Source organism: Acomys russatus, chromosome 5 (assembly GCF_903995435.1).
Source record: "Acomys russatus chromosome 5, mAcoRus1.1, whole genome shotgun sequence".
In the NCBI taxonomy this organism is placed as follows: domain Eukaryota; kingdom Metazoa; phylum Chordata; class Mammalia; order Rodentia; family Muridae; genus Acomys; species Acomys russatus.
Window position 1 is genome coordinate 15,110,633 of NC_067141.1, and position 25,226 is coordinate 15,135,858.

A 25,226-nucleotide genomic window follows, 5' to 3' on the forward strand; every position below is an offset into this window, starting at 1 on the left:
CTAATCTTTGTTTTAGGAAGTATTTCCTTTCCTTCTGTTGGGATCAATAGATCAATGCAGATACATCACACACACACACACACACACACACACACACACACACACACACACACAAGGCCCCCCCCCCTCCTTTCTTCCCACCTTCTTCGTTACCCTCTCCCTCTTCCCTGCCTCTTCCCCTCATCCTCCTCTCCCCCTCCTGTTCAGCAAGTACTCAGGCTGAGCTACATTCCACACTCCAGCCTTGGGAATCAGCTCCGAGGGTTTACAGTTTCACATGTGACTGGGACTCTTGTGTTGGAGGTGGCAGAAGTTCACCTAAAACAGGGTTATATTAGTTATTTTTCTCATGGCTGTGAGCCAGTGTGTAACAAGCAAATTAAAGGTGGAAGGCTTTGCTTTATCTCACTGTTCGAATGTGTGTAAATCCATGATGGCCGGGAAGGCTTAGCAGCTGGCTGCTCCATGGCTACCAGCAATGTGTCTCACTGAGACTCCTCCAGTAGAGTTGAATCAGAAAGCAGAAAGAAGACAGGAAGTGGAGCCAGGCTATAAAACCTTACAGCTCATCTTCCAGTGACCCACTTTATCTAGCCAGCCCCATCTGCTAGAAGTTTCACCATGTCTTAAAATGATACCATAAGTTGAGGCTACAGAGTTCAAATACATTAGACTGTGGCGCGGGGAGGCATTTTATAGTCACACTATGGCAGAAAGGAACCCACTATCTTAAGGAATCAAAGGACAAAATAAAGAATTAGGATGGCCCGGGGTCATCAGGAAGGAAGGACCTACTGGGTCCTCCTCCTGGGCTCTAGTCAACAAAATGGGAGGATCCCATGGACCTTAGAAAGCCACAAAAAAGGTTGAAACTTAAATATCTCAGAAGTGTGAGGAGGGTGAAAGGTAGGAGCTTCATAAGTAACCCTCTTTCCTTTATATAAATTCCTCTTTGCTTGTGAAACTCTGAGGATCAAACTGCAAGCCAGCTGAGGAGTGCACAGTTAGCAGACACACACTGGAGGTGGAGTGAGGAAGTACAAGACTCAAGAAAAGAGGGGGAAACCAAAAACAAAAGAAGCCATGAAGGACTATGCAGCCTGTTCCAGGCTCTTTCAGTTCAGCAGAGGCACTTTCTCCTCAGAAAGCCCAGGAGGGACAGGCAGCCTCTCTCCCACCTGGGACAGTTACAGGAGATTACCATAAAGTGGAGGTTATCAAGAGCAAATCATACTTCCTGAATTTGCAACAATTGAATGATATGCTAAATATTAAAATAGAACATACAGAGAGGTAGAGAAAGAGGGGGAAGGGGTGTTCATAATGCCCAGGGATGGGATCCCAAACTTTCTAAAGATTCACAAATGAATCTGAAATCACTCTGAATCTGAGATGCCAACAACCCTCTGGAATCAGCATATAAAAATAAGTGAGCGGTCTGAAATCAAGTGGCTTGGAACTGATGCTGATTAGAGGGCTGCAAGTAGAAGATTTCCAAGGAAACAATGAAGATATGAAAATACTCAGAACACAACAGCGCTTGCGTTCCCTAGTTAAAGATGAGTTACAGCATGGCCAAGAGAGAGAGCTGAGAAAGTGTTGTTTATAATGTAAAAGAAGAGTGAGGGATGGCTCACCAAGGGAAGTTCTTACCCTGCAAGCATGAGGCCCAAGTTCAAATCCCCAGCACCCACATAAACATCTGGACGGACTTGGCAGCTCACCTGGCACTTTGGTGGCAGAGACATAGGACTCTAGGGTAAACTAGACTAGGTGAATCAGGAAGCTCTGGGTTCAAGGGAAAGGTCCTGCCTCAATATATAAAGTGCAGAGAAATCAAGAACAATTCCTGACCTCAGCCTCGGGCCGCCACATGCACATGCACCCACATACATGAGAACAGTGTGCCCTATTTACACACAGATACAGTATTACTATATCAAAAGACCACAACTAAAATGTTCACATTGATAAAAATTATACATTTTGTACTATCTAATGCACTCACACTAGGAAGCCATGGGATGAGAACAGCCTCATGCATATTCATGATGAGCCATTTGTGTGGAATCTCTAAGCCAATTACTGCCCTTCTTTTCTGCAATGAATGTGCATTATTCTTCATTAAAATAATTTTAAGAAATCTTTTTAGCTCGATTCTGTTATTGCTCAGAAAGTACCTGAAGGGCCAGCCTGGGGTTCAGGTGAGATGGACAACACAGGTATGATAGTGGTCACCAGGCACCATGGAGAAAGAATCCACACTCCAACCCAAAGATGTTCCTCATTCTACCCAAGAGTGAACTAGGCACATGGACAGTCAGGAGACGGACTCATGCCTGCCCGACCCTGAGTCACCCCTGCAAACTCAGGATGGAGGGATTGAGGCTGAGTAATCAGATAAGGAGATCCATTCAAAGTGTCACAAAAGTTATTCCTGAGGCAGCAAAATGGTTCAGCAAGTGAAGGCACCTGCTGCCAAACCTTATAAGCTGAATTTTATCTCCAGAACACACATAGGAGGAGACAACAAACTCCTGAAAGTTGTCCTCTGGCCTCCATATGTGCACTGTGGCACCCACATACCCATAAGTGTGTGTGTGTGCGTACACACACACCCACACACACAACAAAAAAAATAGATAAATAAATAGACAAACAAACAAACCAAAAATATTATTCCCTGAGCTCTCAGATCCTGAAGTATGTATAGAAAACAACTTTCGAAGAAGTCCGGCTTCTAGGCTGAGGGATTGCTCAGTGGGTAAAAATGCTGCTTTGCAAGCTTGAGAGCCAAAGTTCAGCCAGCAATCATGTAAAAAGCCCACATGTGGTGGTGCATGCTTGAAATACCACTGCTGAAGGGGCAGAAAACAAGCAAGTCCTGGGGCTCATGGGCAGAATCTTGTCAGTGAGAGATCCTGTCTCAAATAAACAGGGTGGATGGTTCCTGGAAGGACACTTGAGATTGTCCTCTGGTTTACACACACACACACACACACACACACACACACACACACACACACACACACGAGGTGCTAGGCCACTATCTCAAAGCAGGTTCAGGGCACAGCAAACAGCCCCCTTCTCTCACACCATGCCACAATCTTCATCTCGAGAAAGGCTGAAATCCCAGTGTTGTTCTACTCTTTCCTGGCCAGGGTTTGCAGCCAGGAAATGTAATAGCACTTTCATCAACAGCTGTTCATTAAGTCCCGTCCAGGTGCTAATCACCGAGGCTCTAAAGAGAGAGACAATGCCTCTAGTTCAAGGAGAGTACACAATATTCTCATGAGGTATGTGTGCCCACAGTCAGAAGGGAATGTGACAGGGACTCATAACCACTGGCACCAATGAGGGGAAAAGTTTGTGATGAGCAAGCAGATGAAAATTGATTTGCCTGTCAATGTCTATAGACTGTGGTCATGACACTGGTGAGAGAGTCGGTTGAGCACAGAAGTCAGAGGCAGGCCCTGCCTTAGTCTACCTCCCACCTTCCCCCATTACCCTGCAACCCCATCTTCTGCACTGTATCACAGGCTGCATGGGTGGTGCTAAGCAGAGCAACAACTGTAAGAGCCTAGCTCCCTGCTGGGGCCTAGCCCCTGCTCCCTGGCCTTATATCCCAGAATGGCCAACTGTAGTCATCACACTATAATAGTAGGTGGATTTGCTGAAATCCTACTGTGAACTGAAATGGATGAACGGAGAAGAAGAGACCATGGAAAGAGGAGGTAAATCTCTGACTTCCACTCTGCCAGGGATAGTGTTCCCTCCCCTGTCTATCCCACCCCATTTCCAAGCTCCAAGGTGGTGTAATTTTATAATGGTAAACATCAGCCTTAAAGCTGGCTGCCTCCTGCACCGAACACCAGAGAAAACCAAAAGCATAAAGGAGTTGAACAACATAGTCAGGACCACGCAACCTGCTGGGCATGCCCTCTGCCCTTCTGCTAAGTGCAGGCTGGTTGGGGTGAAGACACTCAGTATTTATAGAAACAGAAGAAAAGCTGCAGCATCCCCTGCTGCCCAAGGAAGCTCCTGGGGGACCAGAAGCCAAGAGGTGCCCTTCTGTGGCCCTTCCTCCCTGCCACCAAATGATTGGTCGCTGTATGAGTTAATTTTCTCACTCCTGAGACCAAATACCTGATAAGGAGCAACTTGAGGCCCTGTTTTTGACTCGCAGCTCAAAGATGCAGACTGTCACAGTGGCAAAGGTGTGACAGTGGAAGTTGGAGGCAGCTGGTCACATGTGTCTTCAGTCAGAAGGCAGAGCAAGATGAATGCTGCTGCTAAGTTGGCTTCATTCCTTTCCTTTTTAAGTCAGCCCCAAGGTCTGAATCCATTGGACAATGCCGCCCACATTTGGGGTGGGGTCTTCCCTCCTCAGTTAACCTGTTCTGAAGACAGATTGTAGTAGGCACACCCAGCGGTGTGTCTCCTAGGTGATTCTAAATCCTGTCAAGATGACAGTAAAGTCAAGGCTCATGTCCCTTTCTCCACCACCATCCATCTATGGTGGGCTTTCCTGTCACCTGGAATAAATCCAAAGAAGGACATTAAAGCTTCTGGCTTGAAGAAATGTGGGCAAAAGAAACAGTGGGCACAGCCTATAGAGAGAGCCAGCCAATCAGAAGCCAGAGTCTAGGCTCTAGTCTCAGTATTATAATTTGCTGAACAATGGGATTCTCGGTTTCATTAGAGTAGAGGGGACAATATTGTCTTATTTACCTTGGAGAGTAGCTTTTTAAAGGAAAAGGAATTCAGACACGTGATAAAGCCAGCAAATGAGGACTTCTTTAAAACTGCAGCAAGGGATTGAACTGTGTTGTAACCAAGAAGAGGGCGAGCAAGTGAGCTCAACTTCAAACCAAACAAGGTCAAAAGGAATTTATGGCCAGAGGTAAAGTAAGGGGGTTGGCCATGGAAAATTACTAGGGCAAGCACCAAGGGTCAGCACTTCTTACCAAATGGGCCCAACAAGATTCTTGCCAAAGGCTAAGGACTCAGACTTCAAAGCTGAGAGATAAAGAACTTGATCAGATATCAAGGGTGGGGAGATCCTTTCTAAGACTGGACAAGTCATAGCCATAGAGAACAGTTAAGACAAGGCCAGGTCCAAGAGAAGGTTCAGCGAGGCCTAATTAAAGCTTGGCCAAGATAAATGTATACACATCAGGAAGATGTACATCAAGAACCATGTATATTGTCCTTTGTAATGTATCTAGCTTATCAAGTGCTATGAAATTGTGTGTTAAATAGCTGGTACAATGATATAGTTAGCATTTCAAGCCTGATCAAACCAAACACATAGCTCTCAGGCTCTTAAAACTCCAAGAAACAAGGAGCTTCATGGACCACTGGTTAATTGTTTGCAGCCACCATCCCAATAGCCAAGTACTCAGTGGACCACTGGGTAATTAGCTGTGGCCAGCATCTAGGAGGTTCTTCGTCCCTTCATGGTGGGAGATAACTTCTAGTTTCAGGCAGCCAGCCTGTGTTAATTGGTCCCGAGCATAGAGAACCTCCTCACATATCAAGGGTTCCTGGTCACTGCCAGGATTCTAGGAGATAGTTTCAATCGTCTCAAAGATCTGACAGCATCTCTACTAAAACTGGCCACCTGAGAACTTTTCTCTGAAATGAAGATTTCTGATGCACTGTTCCCCATCAGGAGGGTTGATATTTCCAGAAGCATAGTAGCAGATGAACTTACACTGCCCAGGACCCAGCACCCAAAGAACAGAACTCACAATCAAGAGCATACTTTGGCCAGAGTAGAAACTAAGGCTTTGGGTGCGCACAGCGGCCCTTGGTCAAATACAACAGGACACAGACCAGGAAGATGCCAGGCAACTGATGACATAAGGATATAATCTGCCCCAAAAGCCAACTGCTTTCTTCCCTCTATGGCTTCTGCCTGCAGCTTCCTCACATGTGGTAGGAACTAGTAGAAACAGAATTTCCTCTTCTTGTGTCACCAGGGGATTTAAGAATGCTGAAGCATTTGGAGGCACTGACATTGTTCACAAGCTAAAGTTGCATAGCCAAGAGGGCTCCTTTCCTAAATGAAGCCTTCCTAGATCAACAAACTCCACCCCACTCAAGCCCCTAGGATTTTACAAGCCCCAATCTCTTCATATCTTGTTGGGCCTGCTCTACTTGTTTCCATCTGAGTCTCACCCTCCACACTCCTCATCTCTCACATTCCTATTTGAGGGTCCAGTGAGTCCATGTGAGACAATCACAACATGGGTCCTACTGACCCTGGAGGCAGCCTCACCACCATTAATGATTTTTCCCTGGAAGAAAATATCCATGGGCCAGAATTGGCCTCTAGAAAAAGTCTATTTGTCCCCATCCTGAGTTGGGTTGGGCAGGTGGGAAGTCTCTCCCTCACTTTGGTTTCCCCCTGGTGCAGGAGTAACTGGTTCCAACCCTTAAGCTGAGGTTTTCATCTATATTCAGAAAAAACAAGAGGCCAAACACCATATCAAAAGCCAGTGGATCTTGGAAATGTACCAACTCATAATTGCAATCTTCCTGAAAGGGAAAAATGCAGATAGATCTTGGAAGAGCTCTTGCCTTTGTCTCACACTCCCCTTATAGAGTGCTGACCTCAGCCAGCCCCCTAACAAGTCACTGAGGTCAACTTCTTGGAGGCATCTACCTGACCATCTTCACAGACATCTGGTTCCTTGGGGCTGGCAAGCTCTAGGCTTCAAATGTGGACTATAAAAGGTTCATGGTTCTCCTGGGAGGAAATCCTGTTGAGAAAGCAGAACCTGCCATCTGCCTGGATTGTTCTATGAGAATGAAGGACTGGGGACAGCCTGGCCTATGTCACGGCTGGGAATGCCCACTGACAACTGCCTTTTTCCTTCCAGGTGTGAAATCTCCAAAAGAAAAACTATGCTTGCTCCTCAAAGGCATCAATGACATCCTATCAGCAGGCCAATGATGGACACCGCTCTCTATACTAAATTCACTGGTAGAGGCCAGCAGCAGGTTGGCTAATAGAATCAAAGTAGCCTGCAAGGTAAAGACATGAATGAAAGCAGGATAGGCCCACAGGGTAGTGCAAGCCTTGAAGATTTGATTCTATTAACCTGCTAAGCCGAGTAAAAGGAAACCCTCTTCAAAGAAGCCACACGGATATTTGTATAAAGGGGACAAAATGTAGGCCTCAGGATGCACGTGGAAAACACATGTACGAATAAGATAAGCAGGCATGAAAAAAATGCTAGCTCTCGGCTCATTCCCAGGACTTGAGTACAACAGAAATGAGGATAAGTGCACGTGTTATTGGAGATTTTTAGAAAGAAAACTAAAAGCCTGCACTCCGGATGCCCACAAACCTTGGCTCATTCAACATATCAAGGAAAGGAAAGGACTAGGTTGTGTCGGAAGGCAGACAGAGAAGGCTTATCTGATGTGGCATACTGGGAAAAGCAGATAAAGGCGTCCAGTAACCTCAAGTCCACACTCAAGGTGCGGCCCTACCTATCCCCTCAGCTAGGGTCCCCCAAGGTGATCTGAGGAGTCCCTCTTGCTGTCCTTGTTTCCTGAGACAAGCCTGGATCTCAGAAGATGGTCACTTCTGCTCCAGGGGTCAGCCTTGAAACAATGGAAGATAACTGTCCTCCTGAGATTGGCAGGGGTAGGATGTCTCTCCCGCTAGGCTCTGCTGTTCTTAGAATCCAAGGTGCCTGCTGGCTTAGAGCAATCGTTTATCTCTGTGTCTTCAGGTCTAAACGGGGATGATCCAGGTTGGAAGGACATTCTTGCCTGGGCAGAAGTGAGCAGGTGACCCAAGCAAGGGAGGACACAAAACGAGGGCAAAAGCCATCTTCTATCCTGCATTTGTTGACCTTGTGGCCCAAGTAAGGAATCCATGCTGTTTCTGAAAAGCAACTTTGAGGTACCTGTTTCACATTCATCCGAGGGCGAACCACCTAGGCCCCAGCTCCTTCTGCACTAATGCTGCCTCTCACATTCCAAGTATCAAAGCCCCAGTACTGACTTGAGGGGAGAAGTACGAGCAAGAAGGTCCAAGGTCACTCCTAGGCCTGTCTACCACCTGGCAGCCACTCTCCCCAGAGATGCTCTAGCTCCAGTGGCTCAGTAAGGTGCAGTATCTAGCCAGGGCCCGGCAGCCCTGAAACCATCAACAAGGAACTGCTGGGGCCAGACGACAAAGTAAAGAGGCAGGGGTACCAAGTGCTCATTAAGAGCAAGCTTGGCCAGACCCAGGGCCACTCCAGGGCAGAAGCAGAGATAGGAGGAGGGTTATAGAGAGCCAGTTAGACAAGCTAGGACCTATGTCACTCAAAACAGATGACTGTGATGTCTCTATATGCCAGGGACATTTAACAATGTTTGTTACTATCACCACTGGCATCTGGTAGTAGGGGTCAAGGAAGCAGCCTAACATAACAGTGCCCAAACTATATCTTCCTACAGGGAGTGCCCATGATCACTCACACCCCACTGTCACCAGGGCTATGGCTGAGGGTGTCACCAGAACCTCACTGTGCCCTCAGCTCTCTAGTCCTTGTGAGTTCCCTCAGATGATCTCAGAGGGATACACAGGACATAGTGTAGAAGGAAAGACAGACCTCATCACAGAATAACAGGCAGTTCTCACGGGTGACAATGAGCAATGGCCAAAGGGCCCACAGCAGAGGAAAACATGCTCTGGGGGTAGGGGTAGGGGTAGAGGTGGATCACTGTGTAGTGCATACTCTTGAGGGATGAGAATGGACAATAGTCAAAGGGCCTGATGCAGAGGGAAACACACTCAAGGGGTAGGAGTGGACACTGGACAGAGAGATCACTGTGTAGGGAGTATCAGGAGAGATGAGAGGAGACAATAGACAAAGGAATCATTGTGCCAACCTCCCTGTGTAGGTAGATTTGACTTTATTTGGTAAAATCTCTAGAACAGATGGCTTTCCTAGGGGGTGTTGTCCTTCCTGGGTGATTGGCAGGCCCACTTGGATTGGCCAGGGGATGGGTGATGGTATATATATGTATGCCTTTGTTCTTTACCTGGTGTATAGGCTCCAGCTATGTGATATTTATGTGAACTCAAGGCACATGTCATGTCTCCAGGCAACGCCAAAGACAAGCCTTAGAGCCCATTCTTTTGAAGAGTAATCAGAGTCCTGCGGCTTCAATTCCAGGTCTTACAAGCTGCTCATTAGGACGGAGGGACCACCCCAGTGCCCCTCAAGCCTGCCGAGACTTCTCTAGCTACCTAACAAGGCTCGCCTGAGATCGTCACAGAGATCACTGAAAGTACAAATACAAAATAATGCTGCCCCTGCTCCCCGCTGGACGTCACCAGCACCTTTTAGAATTCCTTCTCAGCATTTCTGATCTAGCCAGTGCACTCAGGAGGTACACCAGCGAGAAGGGCGGATTACTAGAGCCTGTGTTTTCAGACCAGTTTGGGCAACACAGAAAACTCTGAAAAGAAGAAGGAGGAAGAGATATGGGGGTGCGGGGGGAGTTGAGGGTGAGGAGGCCCAATCCTGAACCAGGTCAACCTGTGCAAACACTCACAGGAGGAACAAAGTGACCTAAATCCCTAGGAGTGCCTCACTTTACCTACCAGGCCAGAGCTTCGGAAGTATCCCTGTGTAGGAGAAAGGTACCAGGAGATAATCAATTTAGGTAAAACCAATTGAGTGGGAAGGCTGTTGCTCCGCTAAACAGCCTATTGCCCTTTAAAAGATGCCTTCCCTTTGGTCTGACTCCAGTTAGGCATTTTTCATGTTAAATACAAGTTAACTGGGAAATTACATTTCTACTCCTTCGTGTTACAGATTAGAGAGATGAAGAGAAATCTGCCATAAACAATAGAAGGCAGCATTATTCAGATGAAGAATAGCCTGAGGAAGGCTGTTCTGCTTCAACTGTAAGTTCAAAATGTTGCCTTTGCCTAAGAAGCCCAAATTCTCAGTCACAGGAGAACCACCAGGGAGACTGAGGGGCAGAGCCACGTCCGCTGGAAACAGTGAGAGTCCTGAAGTCACAGCTGCCTGACACAGTTCCAGCAAAGCTGAGTGGACTGCTGCTGCTGTCGTTCTGTGTCTCGCTCTTGAGATGTGCTCTCTGCCTGTTACATTCTAGGGGACTTTCTGCATTATGATTCATTTTTTGTATTTTCCTGAGGAAAAATTATGCCTGATTCTTTTTAGGAACATCCCAAAATTTCCTTTATCTGGCCGTTATTGGGAAGTCTTCCTTATGGCCTGGGGATCATTAAACACAGATAAGCACATAGCTAGATGAGGCCATTACTCCAGGAATCTTCTTGGAGTATCTGCCCCTGAGCAAACTCAAACAGAGTAATTGGTGGAGGGTAAACAGACAATGGACAAACTCTGACTAGCAAAGAGAATAGGTTACAGATTCAAGGCCTCTTTTTACTATAGTTTAGAGCTCTCTGAAAATGTAAAGACAGGGAGGCCATGCAGGGTACACTTCTGAAGCAATAAAACTTAGTAAATAAGATATATTGACTAAAACAAATGTTTTCTACTTTGTAGCCTAGGCAATGAAACATATAGTAAATTAGGTATTAGCATGTGCTACTCATAAAAAGACCAGTTCAGATATCTTCTGTTTGTCTGGAGTGCAGTCATACTACAAACATTGCCAGTCTAAGAGCAGGCTGCCATAAAATAAATGTGTTTGCCTTGGAGGAAACAATCTTTAGATTCTGTAAATTGGAGTTATAGGGAATAATAATAATAATAATAATAATAATAATAATAATAATAATAATAACAATAACAACAACAACAACATCTATTCTGTTTGTATTTTCTAACTGTGACTGAACTTGTAACCCTGGAAATGTAATAAAAAATTAAACACATAACCGCACCACTTGGATAATCACTAGTCTGTCTTTGTTCTGTGAAACCTGTATAAATAAAGAAGCACCTAATTGCCAGTAAGTCAGAGCTGCGAGATTCCTCTGACCATCTCGCCTGACTCACTCTCTCCCCTTTGTGACTCCCTTATAGCTTCTCTACAGGCCACCCTGTCAGCAAGGGCCCAACTTCCTTCGGGGATAACCCCTAGAAAGCCCCATTTACCCCCTCTCCACCTCTTCTGTTGCTGGACCACACTTCCACAAATCCACTAGATACATCAGTACCACCAGGACAATAGGAGAGTGAGCAGTTGCCAAGGGCTGCCTCAGACACCCCTGGAGGCTGGTTATGACTTCGATTGCTGTACTCAGCTGCACAAGGTCCAAACTCTAGTCAGGTGGAACCTACCAATTTGCATTTCTGTGAGTTTCCAAGTGTTTCTGGGATCCACACTTAGGTTCCATGACTGTGAGGCAGACCCAGGCTTTCACTGAAGCTAACAGCTGACTATCTACGGGGCTGGCTTCTCCTTGATTGGCAAGAAGAACTAACAAAGTGAAGCGAATCTTTGTGGTCTGTATATGTATGTGCATGTATATGGCTGTGTATATATGTATGTATATATGTGTGTATATATATATATATATGTGTGTGTATTGTGTGTATCTGTGTTGTGTCTGTGTGTTTATATGTATGTGTGTATCTGTGTATGAATATGTATCTGTGTGTATTTGTGTGTGTGTGTGTGTGTATGTGTATAGATTTGTGTGGAAGTCAGAGGACAACTTGGATGTCAGCTGTCACCCTTTTACTAGCTGAAACTCAGCAAGTAGGTTAGGTCATCTGTCCAGAAAGCCTCAGGAATCTGCCTGCTTCTACCTCCCTAGTGCTGGTATTACAAGCATGAGCTATCTCTCCCAGCTTTCTACCTTTTTTATGTGGGTTCTGGGGATCAAGCTCAGGTCTTTGTGGTTGATGACAAGCAATTTCCCAGCTGAGCCATCTCCCCAACCCCTGAGCCTTGGTTTTATATACAACCCATATACCCCTTTAAATGAGATTTCTCAACAAGCTGTGTGTAGCGAAAGAAAACTATTCGCTGTATTGTGAAAAATCCCCTGTCCCTGAACACCAATGCTCACATAAACTGTAATGAGGCATGATGGTATCACATGACCCTCATATGACATGAAGAAGGGTACAGAGCCACTGTAGTGTTCTGCCTCTGAATCCGTATCTCCAGCCTAATCATGAGCAGAAGACATCTTACAACACAGTTGGCCCAATGTTAGGGACCACAATGGAAACTGAGGACATTCCTCAGACTGCACAAGAGGTGCCTTGGGAGCTGTATGCTCTGAAGGTCTAGATTCAATCCTGAAACCAAAAAGGGACAGTAAAAAAAAAACCTGCAGCTATCCAACCAAGTTTATAGCTTTATTAACAACACGATGCCAACGTCAGTTTCTTAGTTTTGACAAATGTGCCATCGTTAGAAAAGATGCTCACACAGACAGAGAGTGGGCCAGGGCAACAGGAAGTCTGCTAGCATCCCAGTTCATCTACACAGCCAGGGTTATTTTAAACTTCAGGTTGAACCATGAGAACCTTGGGGTTATACGCATTTCAACTCATTTCATAATATGGAAGGAACAAAGAGATGTGGTGGTTGGGGAGACCCTTCTCTCTAGGATTAGAAGCTCAGTTGACAAATGCTTTGCAGGAGTAAGGCCCTCATTTGCTTGGAAATGATCAGCATTTGCAAACCATAATATTATAATGATGTTAGGAAATGGAAGTTTGTGAAACAGGAGACAATGCAGAGCTGTGTGCCCCTGAGGAAGGTAACCTGGCTAACCTCAGTTTACCCAGTGCCATGGTTAGTTTTAGTTATCAACGACACAACCTAGAATCCCCTAACAAGGAAGTTTCAGTGAGGGACTATCTAGACTGGGTATTGATTATGTTGTGATTGTGTTAATTAAAGTAGAATGACATGTCTACTGTGGGTAGCACCATTCCCTAGGCAGGGGATCCTAGATTGGATCCATTGCTTTCTACTTTTCTGCTGCTTTGATTTCCCTTCAACAGTAGACTGTAATCTGGAATTTTGAGACAAATAAACCCTTTCTCCTTTGATTCACATTTGCCAGGTTTTTTTTTTTAATCTCAGCAACAAAAACAAAACTATGATACTCAGTTATACACAAGAGCCGAAGGCAAAACACCATTGAAGGTTCCTTCTAAACTCATGTTCAACAGTTCATGTGTATATGCCTGGAACTGAGTTCTGCCTGCCTCTGCATCCTGAGTGCTGGGATTAAAGGTGTGTGCCAATAGATACCTTGTTGGTGGTGTTGCTCTTTCAAGGGCAGAGCGGACGGCAGTCTTGTGTTCATCTTAGCTTGATGCCTGGCTTGGTGGCCTAAGCCGTTTTATGTCTAGGACACATAAACATCAAATCAAATCAAATCCAGGCAGTGCAGCTTGGGAGGAAGAAAATAGACAGAGCACCATGCCACACAGTGAAGGTGAGGAAAGATGCCTGCAGACCTCCCCTCTGCCCTGCCAAAAGGGTGGGCCATAGATACATAGAGCCCCACCCACCACCCCGCAGGGCAGCGCAGGAAGATGCTCACAGACCTGCAGATCTCTATGCTACCCACAGACCTGCCCTAGGGAGCATGGCACATGCAGGGCCATAGATACTTGCTTGCTGCCAGGCCACACAGCATAGATGAAAGATGTCACCCGGGGGCCCACCAGCCACATGGTCAGCCTTCAGCAGAAGCCACCACAATGAATGGAAGGGAGAGAAAGAGAAGTGGAGCAGCTTGGGCATTATGAAGGGAGATGGGACTGGAGACCCAAGAATGGAGAGGAGTAGGCTGTGGTGAAGTCCCAGCCCAAGCTGCTGCTGAGGGTCATGTCTGGGTCCATGGCTATGCAGCCAGTAGAGGTTGGTGTTCATGGCTCACACTACCACTACAGAACATAGGGCCATCTCTGGGTGGGGCGGCTGCTGGGAACCACGTGGATGTCTAGGAACTGTGTAGAACTGGTCCTGACCATCACGGGCTGCAGTTCTCTGGGGAGCTGGCCCTGCCACACATCTGCCATGTGGTGGCATGGGTACAGAGGTGATATCCGCCCCCCCCCCTTTGTCCCTTACCACCTGTGGCAACTGGGAGAGCTGACCATGGGATCATGAGAGCAGGTGAGCTGTCCCTGCCCCTCACATGTTGCAGCAGTCAGGAGAGTGGGCCCTGTACCTCACTTGGGCAACAAAGTAGAGCTGTCCCTGATGGCAAAGGTATGAGTGAGACAGCCCCGAGGGTGTGAGAGCAGGAGAGCTATCCCAGCCCCTCACAGGCTGCAGCAATTGGGAGACTAGGCCCCACACCTTACTGGGCAACACAGTGAAGCTAGCTCTGGAGGCATGAGTAACAGTGAGCCAGCCCAAGGACATGAGAACAGGACAGTTGTCCCTGCTTCCTAGCGCTGGTGCATTGGGTGGTTTAGCCAGAGCAGTGCTATAAAGTTCACTTTGGTGGTGCAGATAAGGGAGAGCTGGAGGGCTGACCAACTCACCCAGGCCCAGATCCAGGGCTCTGAGTTGGCCCACCCCAAGATCTATATCACCTGAGAATGGTTGGGATACGTGAAAGGACCAGTCCTGCCAATCCAAAGCTTCAGGGTCTCCATGACAAGAGCAACAACAGGATAACCAGGAGGAGTCCCAATTAAGATCCACACTGACGGTGTCACAGAAGCCAGCAATCTCAAACCAGACCTCACAGGCTCAGCACCCTAAATTTAGTCCCTAGTACTAGAAAAAAAAATGAGAAATTTAAAGAAATTTAGGTAGCAATCTTTGATAATTATAGCAATTTATGATTCTTTATAAGACATTCCAAGTTATTTTATAAATATTGTAAAACACTTCCATGTACTAGTTTTGATTTTAAAATTCAGGAGAAAAACCTACAACATACATTCAAAATTGCTAAAATGTCCATGTTCAAGCAAACAGAAAACACGTCGCATATGGGAGGCCAGCGATGGCATGTGCTTGCTAATGGGCTCTTTTCTGAGTGATGTCTCAGTCAGACAAAATGTGTAAATATGAACACCCAAGGGCTCAACATGATGCTAAAAGAAATTTGCCTTTTGGTTTTCTCTGAAAAGGGAATTGGCTTCTCTCTTGCCAGGAAGTCCCAAATTATGTTTTGAATCCATTCTGTTCCACCAACATGTGCCAGGCTATGGACTTGACTGACAGAGCATACAGCATGGCAGTTTAGAGAGTTAATCTTGGAGAATTAAATAAAGGCTATGGTGAATCTTCCATATCTGGTCATGGCAGGACAGCCAGAGTCAGAATTTGCTTCTGTGATCTATCCCATCTTCAAGGTCCTATGTTGAAGTTCTAATGTCCAGTGCAATGGTATTTAGAGACAGGGATTTGGGTAGGTCAATAATTAGCTATGGATAAAGTCACCAGGACAACATCCAAGATGGCATTCATGTCCTTATAAGAACATTCACCAGAAAGCCGACACCACAAGGTCACATGGGTATTTGGCAATATGGCAGCCACCTCCAAGCAAAGAGAAGCTGCTGCCTGAAACCTAATAGACATCAGAATCTGCTTCTCTTAAAAGATACTCCTCCTCTACAGGGCCCATGAGACCACAGCAAACAGAGGGTCTGGCATCATGCTGAGCCTATGTCCTTTACTTATATTGGTACCCCAAAGACAAACTTGTGGATTGCTAGAATGCTTTACTTGATCCTCTTCCCGAGCTATCTATTAGATCATCTCTGCTTTCAGCCATTACTGGTCTCTAATGGTGAGTTGAGTCAAGTGGCCAATAAAAAACCTACTGGGGCTCCCAGAGCTGGCGTTTGTTTGTTTGTTTGTTTGTTTGCCATTGCTGACATTGGAATGCTAGCGCTACAGGGTATCAATTTCCACTGCTTAAGCCATATGCTGTGTATTTTGTTAAAGAAGCCTCAGCAGACTAAAGCAAGGCCACATGTAAAACCCAACTGAGTGGATGGGGCACATGCTCTGGGCACTGTACAGATGAGTAAGCCTCATGAGGAGACGCACACACACACCAGGCTAGCTGCACATTGGTTGCCATAGTTACCAGGGTCCAGTGGAAGACGCTAGGCCTGAATACGAGAAGATGATCACACTGAGCCAAGGAGTTGGGGGACTATACAAGTTGGGAGACTATACAGTCCACCAACATTGTGCATTGGTTTTCTGCAGCCAGCACTGTGAAGGCAGAAGCGGTGTCCTAGATACCTCTAACTTACCAGCATCTGGCTTACAGTAGAGCCACACTGCCCTGACAGAGCAGAGTAGAAGCCAGAACAACAGAACATTGTCACACGACCCCTGCTAGCAGAACTTCTACTAACTGTAAAAACCGTGCATCCACAAATTGGAGGCAGCATGGCATCAAGAGGCTGGTCGTGCAGCTTTGTGCCCTGCATGCCTTCCCAGCTCATCCTTCACCAGCTATGTGCCCAAGGGCAGGTGCCAACATGTATCTGTGCCTCTCTTTCTTGATTTATGATACCCAGGATAGTATGAGGAAAGCATCATCATTTCTGAACTCTGGGGTACAGTGCCAGGGTTAGTCACTCAACAAGCATACTATGTTATCATTTGGTATGAAGTAAAGCTCCCATTTTGCCAAAAACCCCAAAGAGAGCACCATAGGTTTCAGCTTTGTTTAATGGAGAAAGTGTTTTCATGGCCACCAAGGCCAACTCTGCTGCCTCCGCTCACAGCAATCTCTTCTCTGTCCCAGAATACGCCCACGCACACACTAGCTTCTGGTAAACATAGATATTTCTGAGTTGTAATATTCAGGGAACCAGAGGGCAGTCAGATCTTAAACCTGAGATGCTTAAAAGGCATGCCAGGGCCTGGCCCACGTTCACAACCACCAAGGAAATGTGCTGAAATCCAGGCTCAGAGCCCTCCTTCCTCAGAGAGATTTTTAAGATTTAGTGATGTTTGATGTGTTTTAGTTTTGCCAGCCTATGGTACCTATGTGCCACATGCATGCCTGGTGCCCATGGAGGCCAGAAAAAAAAAACTGTCAGATCTCTGGAACTGAAATTATAGATGGTTGTCAGCTGCTATGTTGGTGCTAGGAACAGAACCCATGCCTCTGCACAAACATTGCGAATTCTTAATCACTGAGCCATTTCTCCAGCCTCCAGGGTTATTTTTAAGAATTTCTTCTTGTTTATATGAGTACGTGTGTATGTTGGTGGGTGTGTGCCTGCAGAGGCCAAAAGAGGGCATCATCAGGATTCCGTGGAGTGTGAACCGAACTCGGGTCCCCTACAAGAGAAGCAAGTGCTCTTAGCCTCTGGAGCCATCTCTCCAGCCCTTCCCCCAATCCCCAGAGAATTTTTGAGTCCATGGGGTGAGTGGGACGCTGCACTTGAACTTCTCCACGAGATGTTGATGCAAGGGGCACCCACAGAATATAGTTGAGTGTCACCTCCCAAACAGTGCTTGCCTCAAAAGGAATAAGTTATGGTTTATTCTTGAGCCAAACACGAGTGAGCATGGCCAGGGAACACAGATACAGATCCGAATACCATGTTCTAAGGTGGAAATAGTTATGTGATGCCCTTACAGACACAGGACAAAAGAATGCCAGCACTCCAGAACACTGGTGGGAACAGCATGTAGTCAGGTTACTGTTGGATGCTGTCTGATGACGTGGGATGGGTTGAAAGCTCACGATCCACCAAATTAATACATTCCACAAGGCCTTACCTAAAAGTCAGAGTTATGTAAGTTCTGGTACAGAGGTTTGCAACCAATGTCTATTAAAGGGACTACAGAAAGCCGAAGATAATTTGACTCGGGATCTGAAGCGTTCCAACTCTCCACAAGCTTCTAATTCGTCAATTGGCCTTGAATCCTTAACACAGGTGTGTCTTTCTCTCAAAACTCCTGTTCAAAGAAGAAACACCGATCATGAAGGCACTTCTCCTTGGGAATCTCTCTAACATGCATGCAGAAATCAACATGGAAAAGAATTTCCAACCAGCCTGAAGTCTGTAGAGGCAGCTACTAGCACATTTGGCTGCCCTCCTACTATGGAAACTACACTTGGCCTTAGGTACTTAGCCCTCAAACAGTGGACACAGTGATGCATGCTGGGATTGTAAACTGCAGTCCCCACTCTTCTGCCTCACCACCTGTCATGGCCTACCTCAAAATGAAACCTATTATAGGCTACACAACTCCTCAGGAGCCCCACCCTTCAGTTTTCCATCCATCTGTGACCACGCCTCCCAGGTGAACTTGGATTCCTGCTTTATGCCAGCAGATGTTGGCTGGCATTGCTTTCAAACAATCACCTGAACCAAGTGACATGGGGTTTTCAGTTCTACCTGAGCACAGGGACAGAAATATGACAACATTTGCCAAGAGGTTTCCCCAGTAATGGTTGTCTTCCGTGAAGAATCGGGAAAACACCTAAAGTGCTGGGCTGGGCTCTTGATTCCTATAACAGCTATCAATATCCAAGCTACTTTCAGATGGTCTGTCATGAGAGCTGACCTCAAAGACAGTGACATGAACAGCATTTGAAGAGAATAAAAGACACCCAGGATGGTGGGAATTCACTGCGGAAAAGGGAGGAGAAGTAGAAAGCAGGGCTCTCTATGGCCTGTGTGTGAGCTTGCCCTAGGCTGCAGGCAAGTTACAGGTCAAGAGGGCTGTCTTCCCGGTCTAGATTCTGTGTGGAGCCAGGTGTGTGTGTGTGTGTATGGGGGGGGGGGCGGCTTGTCTGTAATCACAGCATTTGGGAAGTGGAGGCAGGAGGATCAGGAGTTCAAGGCCAGCCTTAGCTGCATGAAGCCCTGTTTCAAGAATAAACAAACAAAACATTAAAAGGGTCTGTATGGAGCAGGTGGACACAAGACGTAAGAAAGATGAAGAATCTAGGCTCTGGTTCTACATTACCATGGACCTAGGAACAGCAGTCAGCGATGATGGAGTCAATCATAGTGGCTGAAACTATAAGCAAAATAATCCTTCCTTCCATCCATCCTTCCTTCTTTTTTTTGCCTTCCTGCCTTCCTTCTTCCCTTCCCTCCCTTCTTCCTTCCTTCCAGTTTTCCGTCAAATATTTTTTAATTTTAATTTTATTAATTTATTCAGATTACAACTAAATTGTAATCCCATCACTTGTATCCTCCCGTTCCTCCCTCCCTCCCGCTTTCACCCTATTCCCCTCCCCTAGGTCTATGACTGAGGGGGACCTCCTCCCCTACTATACGGTCATAGGCTATCAAGTCTCATCTTGGTAGCCTCCTTTTCTTTCTTTGAGTGCCACCAGGCCTCCCCACCAAGGGGAAGTGGTGAAATATGGAGCACCAGAGTTCATGTCAGAGTCAGTCCCTGCTCTCCACATAACTGTGGAGAATGTCCTGTCCATTGGGTAGATCACAGTAGGGGTTCAATGTTTACTATTGTATTGTCCTTGGTTAGTACAATAGTTTAAGCAGACTCCTGTGGGCCCCGATCCACCCATCACGATGTTCTTCATGTAGGTTTCTAGGATCCTCTGGGTCCTTCTATTTCCCCATCTCCTATATTTCTCTTACCTAGAATCTCAGTAGGATGCCCTCACATCTATCCCAATCTCCTGGTAAGTGAAGACATTCGTGTGACATGCCTTTTGGGCTAGTGTCCAATTATAAGTGAGTATATACCATGTGAGTCTTTCTGCAACGCCCCCTAAAAGCAAACAAACACAATTTTGAAAAATCAAATATTTTTTTAATTGTGTTTGTTTGCTTTTAGGGAGTGCTGCAGTGCATGTGTATATAGGGCAGAGGAAAATCTGTAGAAGTCAGTTCTCTCCTTTTTCACTGTGTGTGTCCCAGGGATTAGATTCAGGTCAACAGACTTAGAGACAAGTACCTTCACCTGGTCAGCCATATCACCAGCTGTCTGTCAAGTGTTTTGTCACAATAGAAAGTCTACACAGTGACCCTTCTCAAGAGTCACTCACAGAAGCCCAGCAAGCCTGGTAGGGCAGGAGGTGGCCTTTCCTGTGGCAAGTGATTCTCTTTCTGGTCTCTTCTGCTTCCAGATACTCCTCTGAGACTACAGCTGTGCAGCACTGCATCCTACCTGCCTATGGGCATCACTGCAACTGCAACGACGTTAAACAGGAAGAAAAGTAACAAGTGTTGCTGTGGATGTATAGATTGTATTCTTCCAATGCTGGGAGTGAATGTAATAAGGTACAGCTGCTGGGAAAAGCAGCATGGATATTCCTCAATAAATCAAACTTGGACTTACTGCCTGACTGAGCAAACCCACTCCTACGTGTCTACCCAAAAAAAACAAAAAACCGCAAACAGCACCCAAACAAAATCCGACCCTGACTCTTCATAGAGGCACTATTCACAAAAGCCCAATGGTGGAAACTTCTGGAAGCTTGTCAACAGATGGAGGAATGAAACAAGATTTGTCCACATGATAGGATTGTATCTGGCCTTTAAGAAAGGTGGTCCTGAGGCTGGTTACAACATGGCTGGTCTTGATAATATACAAGGTAAAAGAGACATGATGCCAATGATTCCACAGGTATGAAATTACCAAGGCAAATTTACCGAGATGTGATATAGGGTAGAGGTTGCTTGGGGCTGGAAAGAGAGGACTGGGGCTACTGAATACAGGATTTAGGCCTTGCACAGCTAGAGAAGAAGGTTATACAGAATCAGGAACACATCAAATGTCAAGAACTTGTTAACTTTACCAGTTAAAGTGGTCAATTTTATGCTATGTGTATTTCATACATTGTACAAGATTACCCTTCAAGCTAAACTGTCACCATCTTCAGGAGGTTTTTTGTTTTTTGTTTTGGTTTGGTTTGGTTTTGTTGTTGTTGTTGTTGTTTTGGGTTTTTTGGGAGGGGTGTTTTGGTTGTTTTTGTTTGTTTGTTTGTTTGTTTTGTTTTTTTGTTTGTTTGGTTGGTTGGTTTGGTTTGTTTGTTTCTTTTTCCTACTTGCAAAAGATTATCACAGTTGGGCCTATTGACTATTTACCTTCCCTCATAGAAAGAGGGACCAGGGGGGTCATGGGACCTCCACCTGAGTATCCAACTACCCCTTCCAACCAGTAAGATGTAATTCCATTCTAACTGTTTGTGGTCTTATTGGAGGGACTAGAGGATGGGAGGGGGAGGATGAGCGAGGGGGGGGGGGGGGAGGGGGGAGGGCTCGATCTACATAGCCATATGGCAGCCCTCATCCCTGCTGGGTGCTAACTACCCAGTGTAGCTGCTTGATGATTATCTATGCACCTGCCATAACCCCCTCACCTATGCCCTTTAAGTAAGTGCGATAAGCACACTAGTGTCTCGAGTAACCTTTGGTGGACTCATACATTAGTTTGTCACTGGGACCTAGGAAGAAGGATTAGAGATTGTTTACATCTCTCCCAGGGAAGCAGCTTAAGCAACACCATAATAAATTCATATTTGAAATCCAGGGATGACAAGATGTATCAGTGGGTAACGCCTCTGCAAGCCTGGAAACCTGAATTCAATTTCAGAACCCATGTACAGGTGGAGAGAGAGAGAAAGAGAGAGGGGGAAGGGAGGAAGGAAGAGAGGAGAGAGAGAGAGAGAGAGAGAGAGAGAGAGAGAGAGAGAGAGAGAGAGAGAGAGAGAGAGAGAGAGAGATGACTACACGAGATTGTCCTCTGGCCTCCAATGCTGTGGTAGGTGCATGCCAACACATATGCACATCATACATAAAAACAAAGAAACAAACAAACTCTGCCTGTTGGAGGTTAGAATTCAAAGAGAGAAACAATGCAGATTGGCCATGAAATCCATGTGATAAAGCCATCAACAGGGAAGGCTTAGACTCCTCCGGCCACTGGAAACCAGACTTATAATTTGGATGCAACAAGGGTGGACAGCAAGGAAGATGTCCAGACAGTGAGTGGCGCCAAGCTGGAAAGGAAGAAAAAAAGATGGTGGAGTTGACCAGGCTGGGACCTGAGATGCAGGCATGGAATAAGGAAGAGGATGTGGGAAGAGAAACTGAGGAAATACAACGGTACAGAGACAAGCCAGGGACCCTCTGGCCCCCACATCTTCTAGGAGATTTGGCTCTGCAGTACGAGGTGAGATAACATGAGGAGGAGTCAACATGCTGCTCACTCTGCTCAGGCCTACAAGTTCTAACTCAACATTGTCCCATGTCTGCCGATCTGGGCTCAACGGACATCACCGCCACTGCAATGACAGGCAAATACGATTCAGACAAAAATGTCCGGGAAGGGTTGCAGAAGCCAGGAGAACATTCCAAAATGTCCAGCACCTCTGCTGGGCTCCCATGTCTTTCCCTCACCCCAGTCCCTCGGGACCGAGGAAATAGAGTAGAAATGGATGGGCTCTGGAGCCCTCTAAAGGCAGGGACTCTGAGTCTGGGGCTTTGCTGCTGACATTCAGTCCTGCCAGCGCAGATGCTGGACCTCAGCCACATTAACAGCCTTCTTAGAATTCTGTGGGTTAGCTATTCCACTCCTTGGAATATACCCAGAAGATGCACTACCACACAACAGGGACATATGCTCAACCATGTTCATAGCTGCCTTACTCATAATAGGCAGAACATGGAAACAGCCTATGTGTCCCTCAGTAGAAGAATGGATAAAGAAACTGTGGTACATTTACACTATGAAATACTACTTAGCTATTAAAAACAAGGAATTTCCAAAATTTGTGGACAAATGGATTGAACTAGAAATTATCATAATGAGTGAGTTCACCCAGAAGCAAAAAGAGTTAAATGGTATATACTCACTTATATTGAGACACTAGTCCAAGGGGTATGTCCCCATGAAAAACTTTACCTACCAGGAAAGTGGGTCAGAGGGGAGGACATCCTATTGAGACTTTAGGTGTGAGAAGACTGGGAGAATGAGGAAATAGAAGGATTCAGAGGGCCCTGGAAAACTGCAGGTGGGTCTGGGCCCTGGGGTCCTCCTCAAACTATGGCACCAGCCAAGGAAAATATAGGCAGTAAACTTTGAACCCCTACCCAGACTGGCCGATGGACAGGACATTCTCCACCGTTAAGTGGAGAAGGAGATCTGACTTTCACACAAACTCTGGTGCCCCATATTTGACCATGTCCCTTGGATGGGGATGCCTGGTGGCACTCAGAGGAAGGATAATAGGTCACAAAGAAGAGACCCGATACCCTATGAGCATATACAGGGGGAGGAGGTCCCCCTCAGTCACAGACATAGGGGAGGGGAATGGGGGGGAAGCGGGAGGGAGGGAGGAATGGGAGGATACAAGGGATGGGCTAACAACTGAGATGTAATATGAATAAATTAATAATAAAACAAGGAAAAAAAGAATTCTGTGGGTCTCAAGTGTTAGAACACGCAGAGTGAGCCAGGTCCTGTGTGCTTTGTGTATACAGTTAAGCTAGGGTGTGAGAGGGAAAGGTAACAAACACTTAACCCTTTGGTCCCTCTGTCCAAAAAGGTGACCCTCAGTATCAGATAGCAATTAAAGCCCAAATGCTTTGGCATCTCTTCTATCATTTCGAGTTCCTTCTATTACTGTCTCCCTCTGAACTAAAACATGTCCTCCTGGAGGAAGGAGAGAAGCTCACTCGACTTCCCAGGCTTAGGAAACTCAGAAAGTTATAAGACCCACCAGCCCCCGACCCCTACCCCAACCTTATCGAAGCAGTAACAATTGCTGGGGAGAAGCCACTAGCTAGCCATGCTGCCTGCAGGTTGTGCAGGGAGTTCAGGGGTCCTTTTCATGCTAAATGAGCTTCCTGGGGTCCTCATCTGTCATAGATGGGCTCTAGGGTAATAAAGCTGCCTTCAAGTCACTCATGCTCCTATAAGGAACCCCTCACTCCCTCTGCTTTGTCACCTCAATAAGCTTATCCTTTCACTAAAGTTGACTCGAGTGGAATTGTTCCTTCGGTTGGCTGTCAGGGCACTATTTGGCATGAGAGGGTATTTGTTCATGTCCCTCCAGGAAAATCCACACAACATACTCACAGTGTACTTCAGCAGTCCTTCAGCGCCTAGCCCTGGGCAATCATTTCTCCTAAAAGGCTTCCTTCTCTGCATGAGCCTCCTCCCCTGAGCATCCTGGAAGTTCTGTCCCCAGTCAAGGCGGGATTCTAGAAAGTCCAAGGAAGAGTATAGGACCTAGCGCCTAAGCTGGGATAAGAAGTTCCCAGGATTTCAGCACCTCATGCTCCCAGGACCCCAGCCTGCTCCTTAAAGCTGTTCCTACCACTCAGCTTTGGAAGTCCTTGCTGTTTGAAGGAGCTCCAAGGCAAATGCTACCAATGGCTTCTCCCAGGCAGTCAGTGCCAATGGCCACAAACTGTTAACAGAGCTTCCAAGGGGCACAGGACAGTCAACTTCTGCCTTTTCCTCCAAGACAGGTCCCTCCCAGAGAATTGTTCTCCACAAAAGGGCAATAGCATTATTCTTGTTTAAAAACAAAACAAAACAAAACAAAACAAAACACAAGGTTACTGTGACTTTGAAGGCTTAAACTGAGAATAATGAAACAGCAACAGTGCCATAATTAATTAGGGGAAGACTTGAGAGATGAGACGCTTTATCTAACACCTAAGAACATTAAGTAACTTAGATCCATCCTCAAGGCAAAAGCCACCCAAATCGCTCCCTGCTCCTACAGCGAAGCACATATGTACAGCTTTAATCGCATTTTCTGTGTTCTGCCCAGCCCTACAGCTAGCTAAGTCTCAGCCAGGCGGCCTAGCTCAAAGACCTTGCTTTTGCAACCTGCTGTGCTCACCAGCAGGGCTGGCAGGTTTCTTAAGACTTGGGCTTCCTTTGGGACTACAAACACACTTAGCTATGGTGTAGGGCCTGTCTTGCGAACAACTACCCTTGTGACAAGAAGTGCCTTTGAGACGGAAACTGACTCAACCATCCATAAGTCATGGTATGCACACCTATATGCCAGTGCTTAGGAGACCGAGGCAGCAGGATCACAAGTTCAACAGCTACGTGATGAGACCCTGTCTCAACAACAAAAGTTAAGCTTAGTTCACCAACCTATACCAGTGTCTATTTCTGGATTGCATAGACCTGATAAGGTTTTTGTTTTTGTTTTTGTTTTTGTTTTTGTTTTTTCAAGAAAAGAACAAGAAAAAAAAATGACTTTCAGGGTTTATTATAAGTCTCATTTATCTCGAACCTGTATCTCAAATTTGAAAACAAAGGGGAAATTTTACTGTCTTTTTTTAAAGATT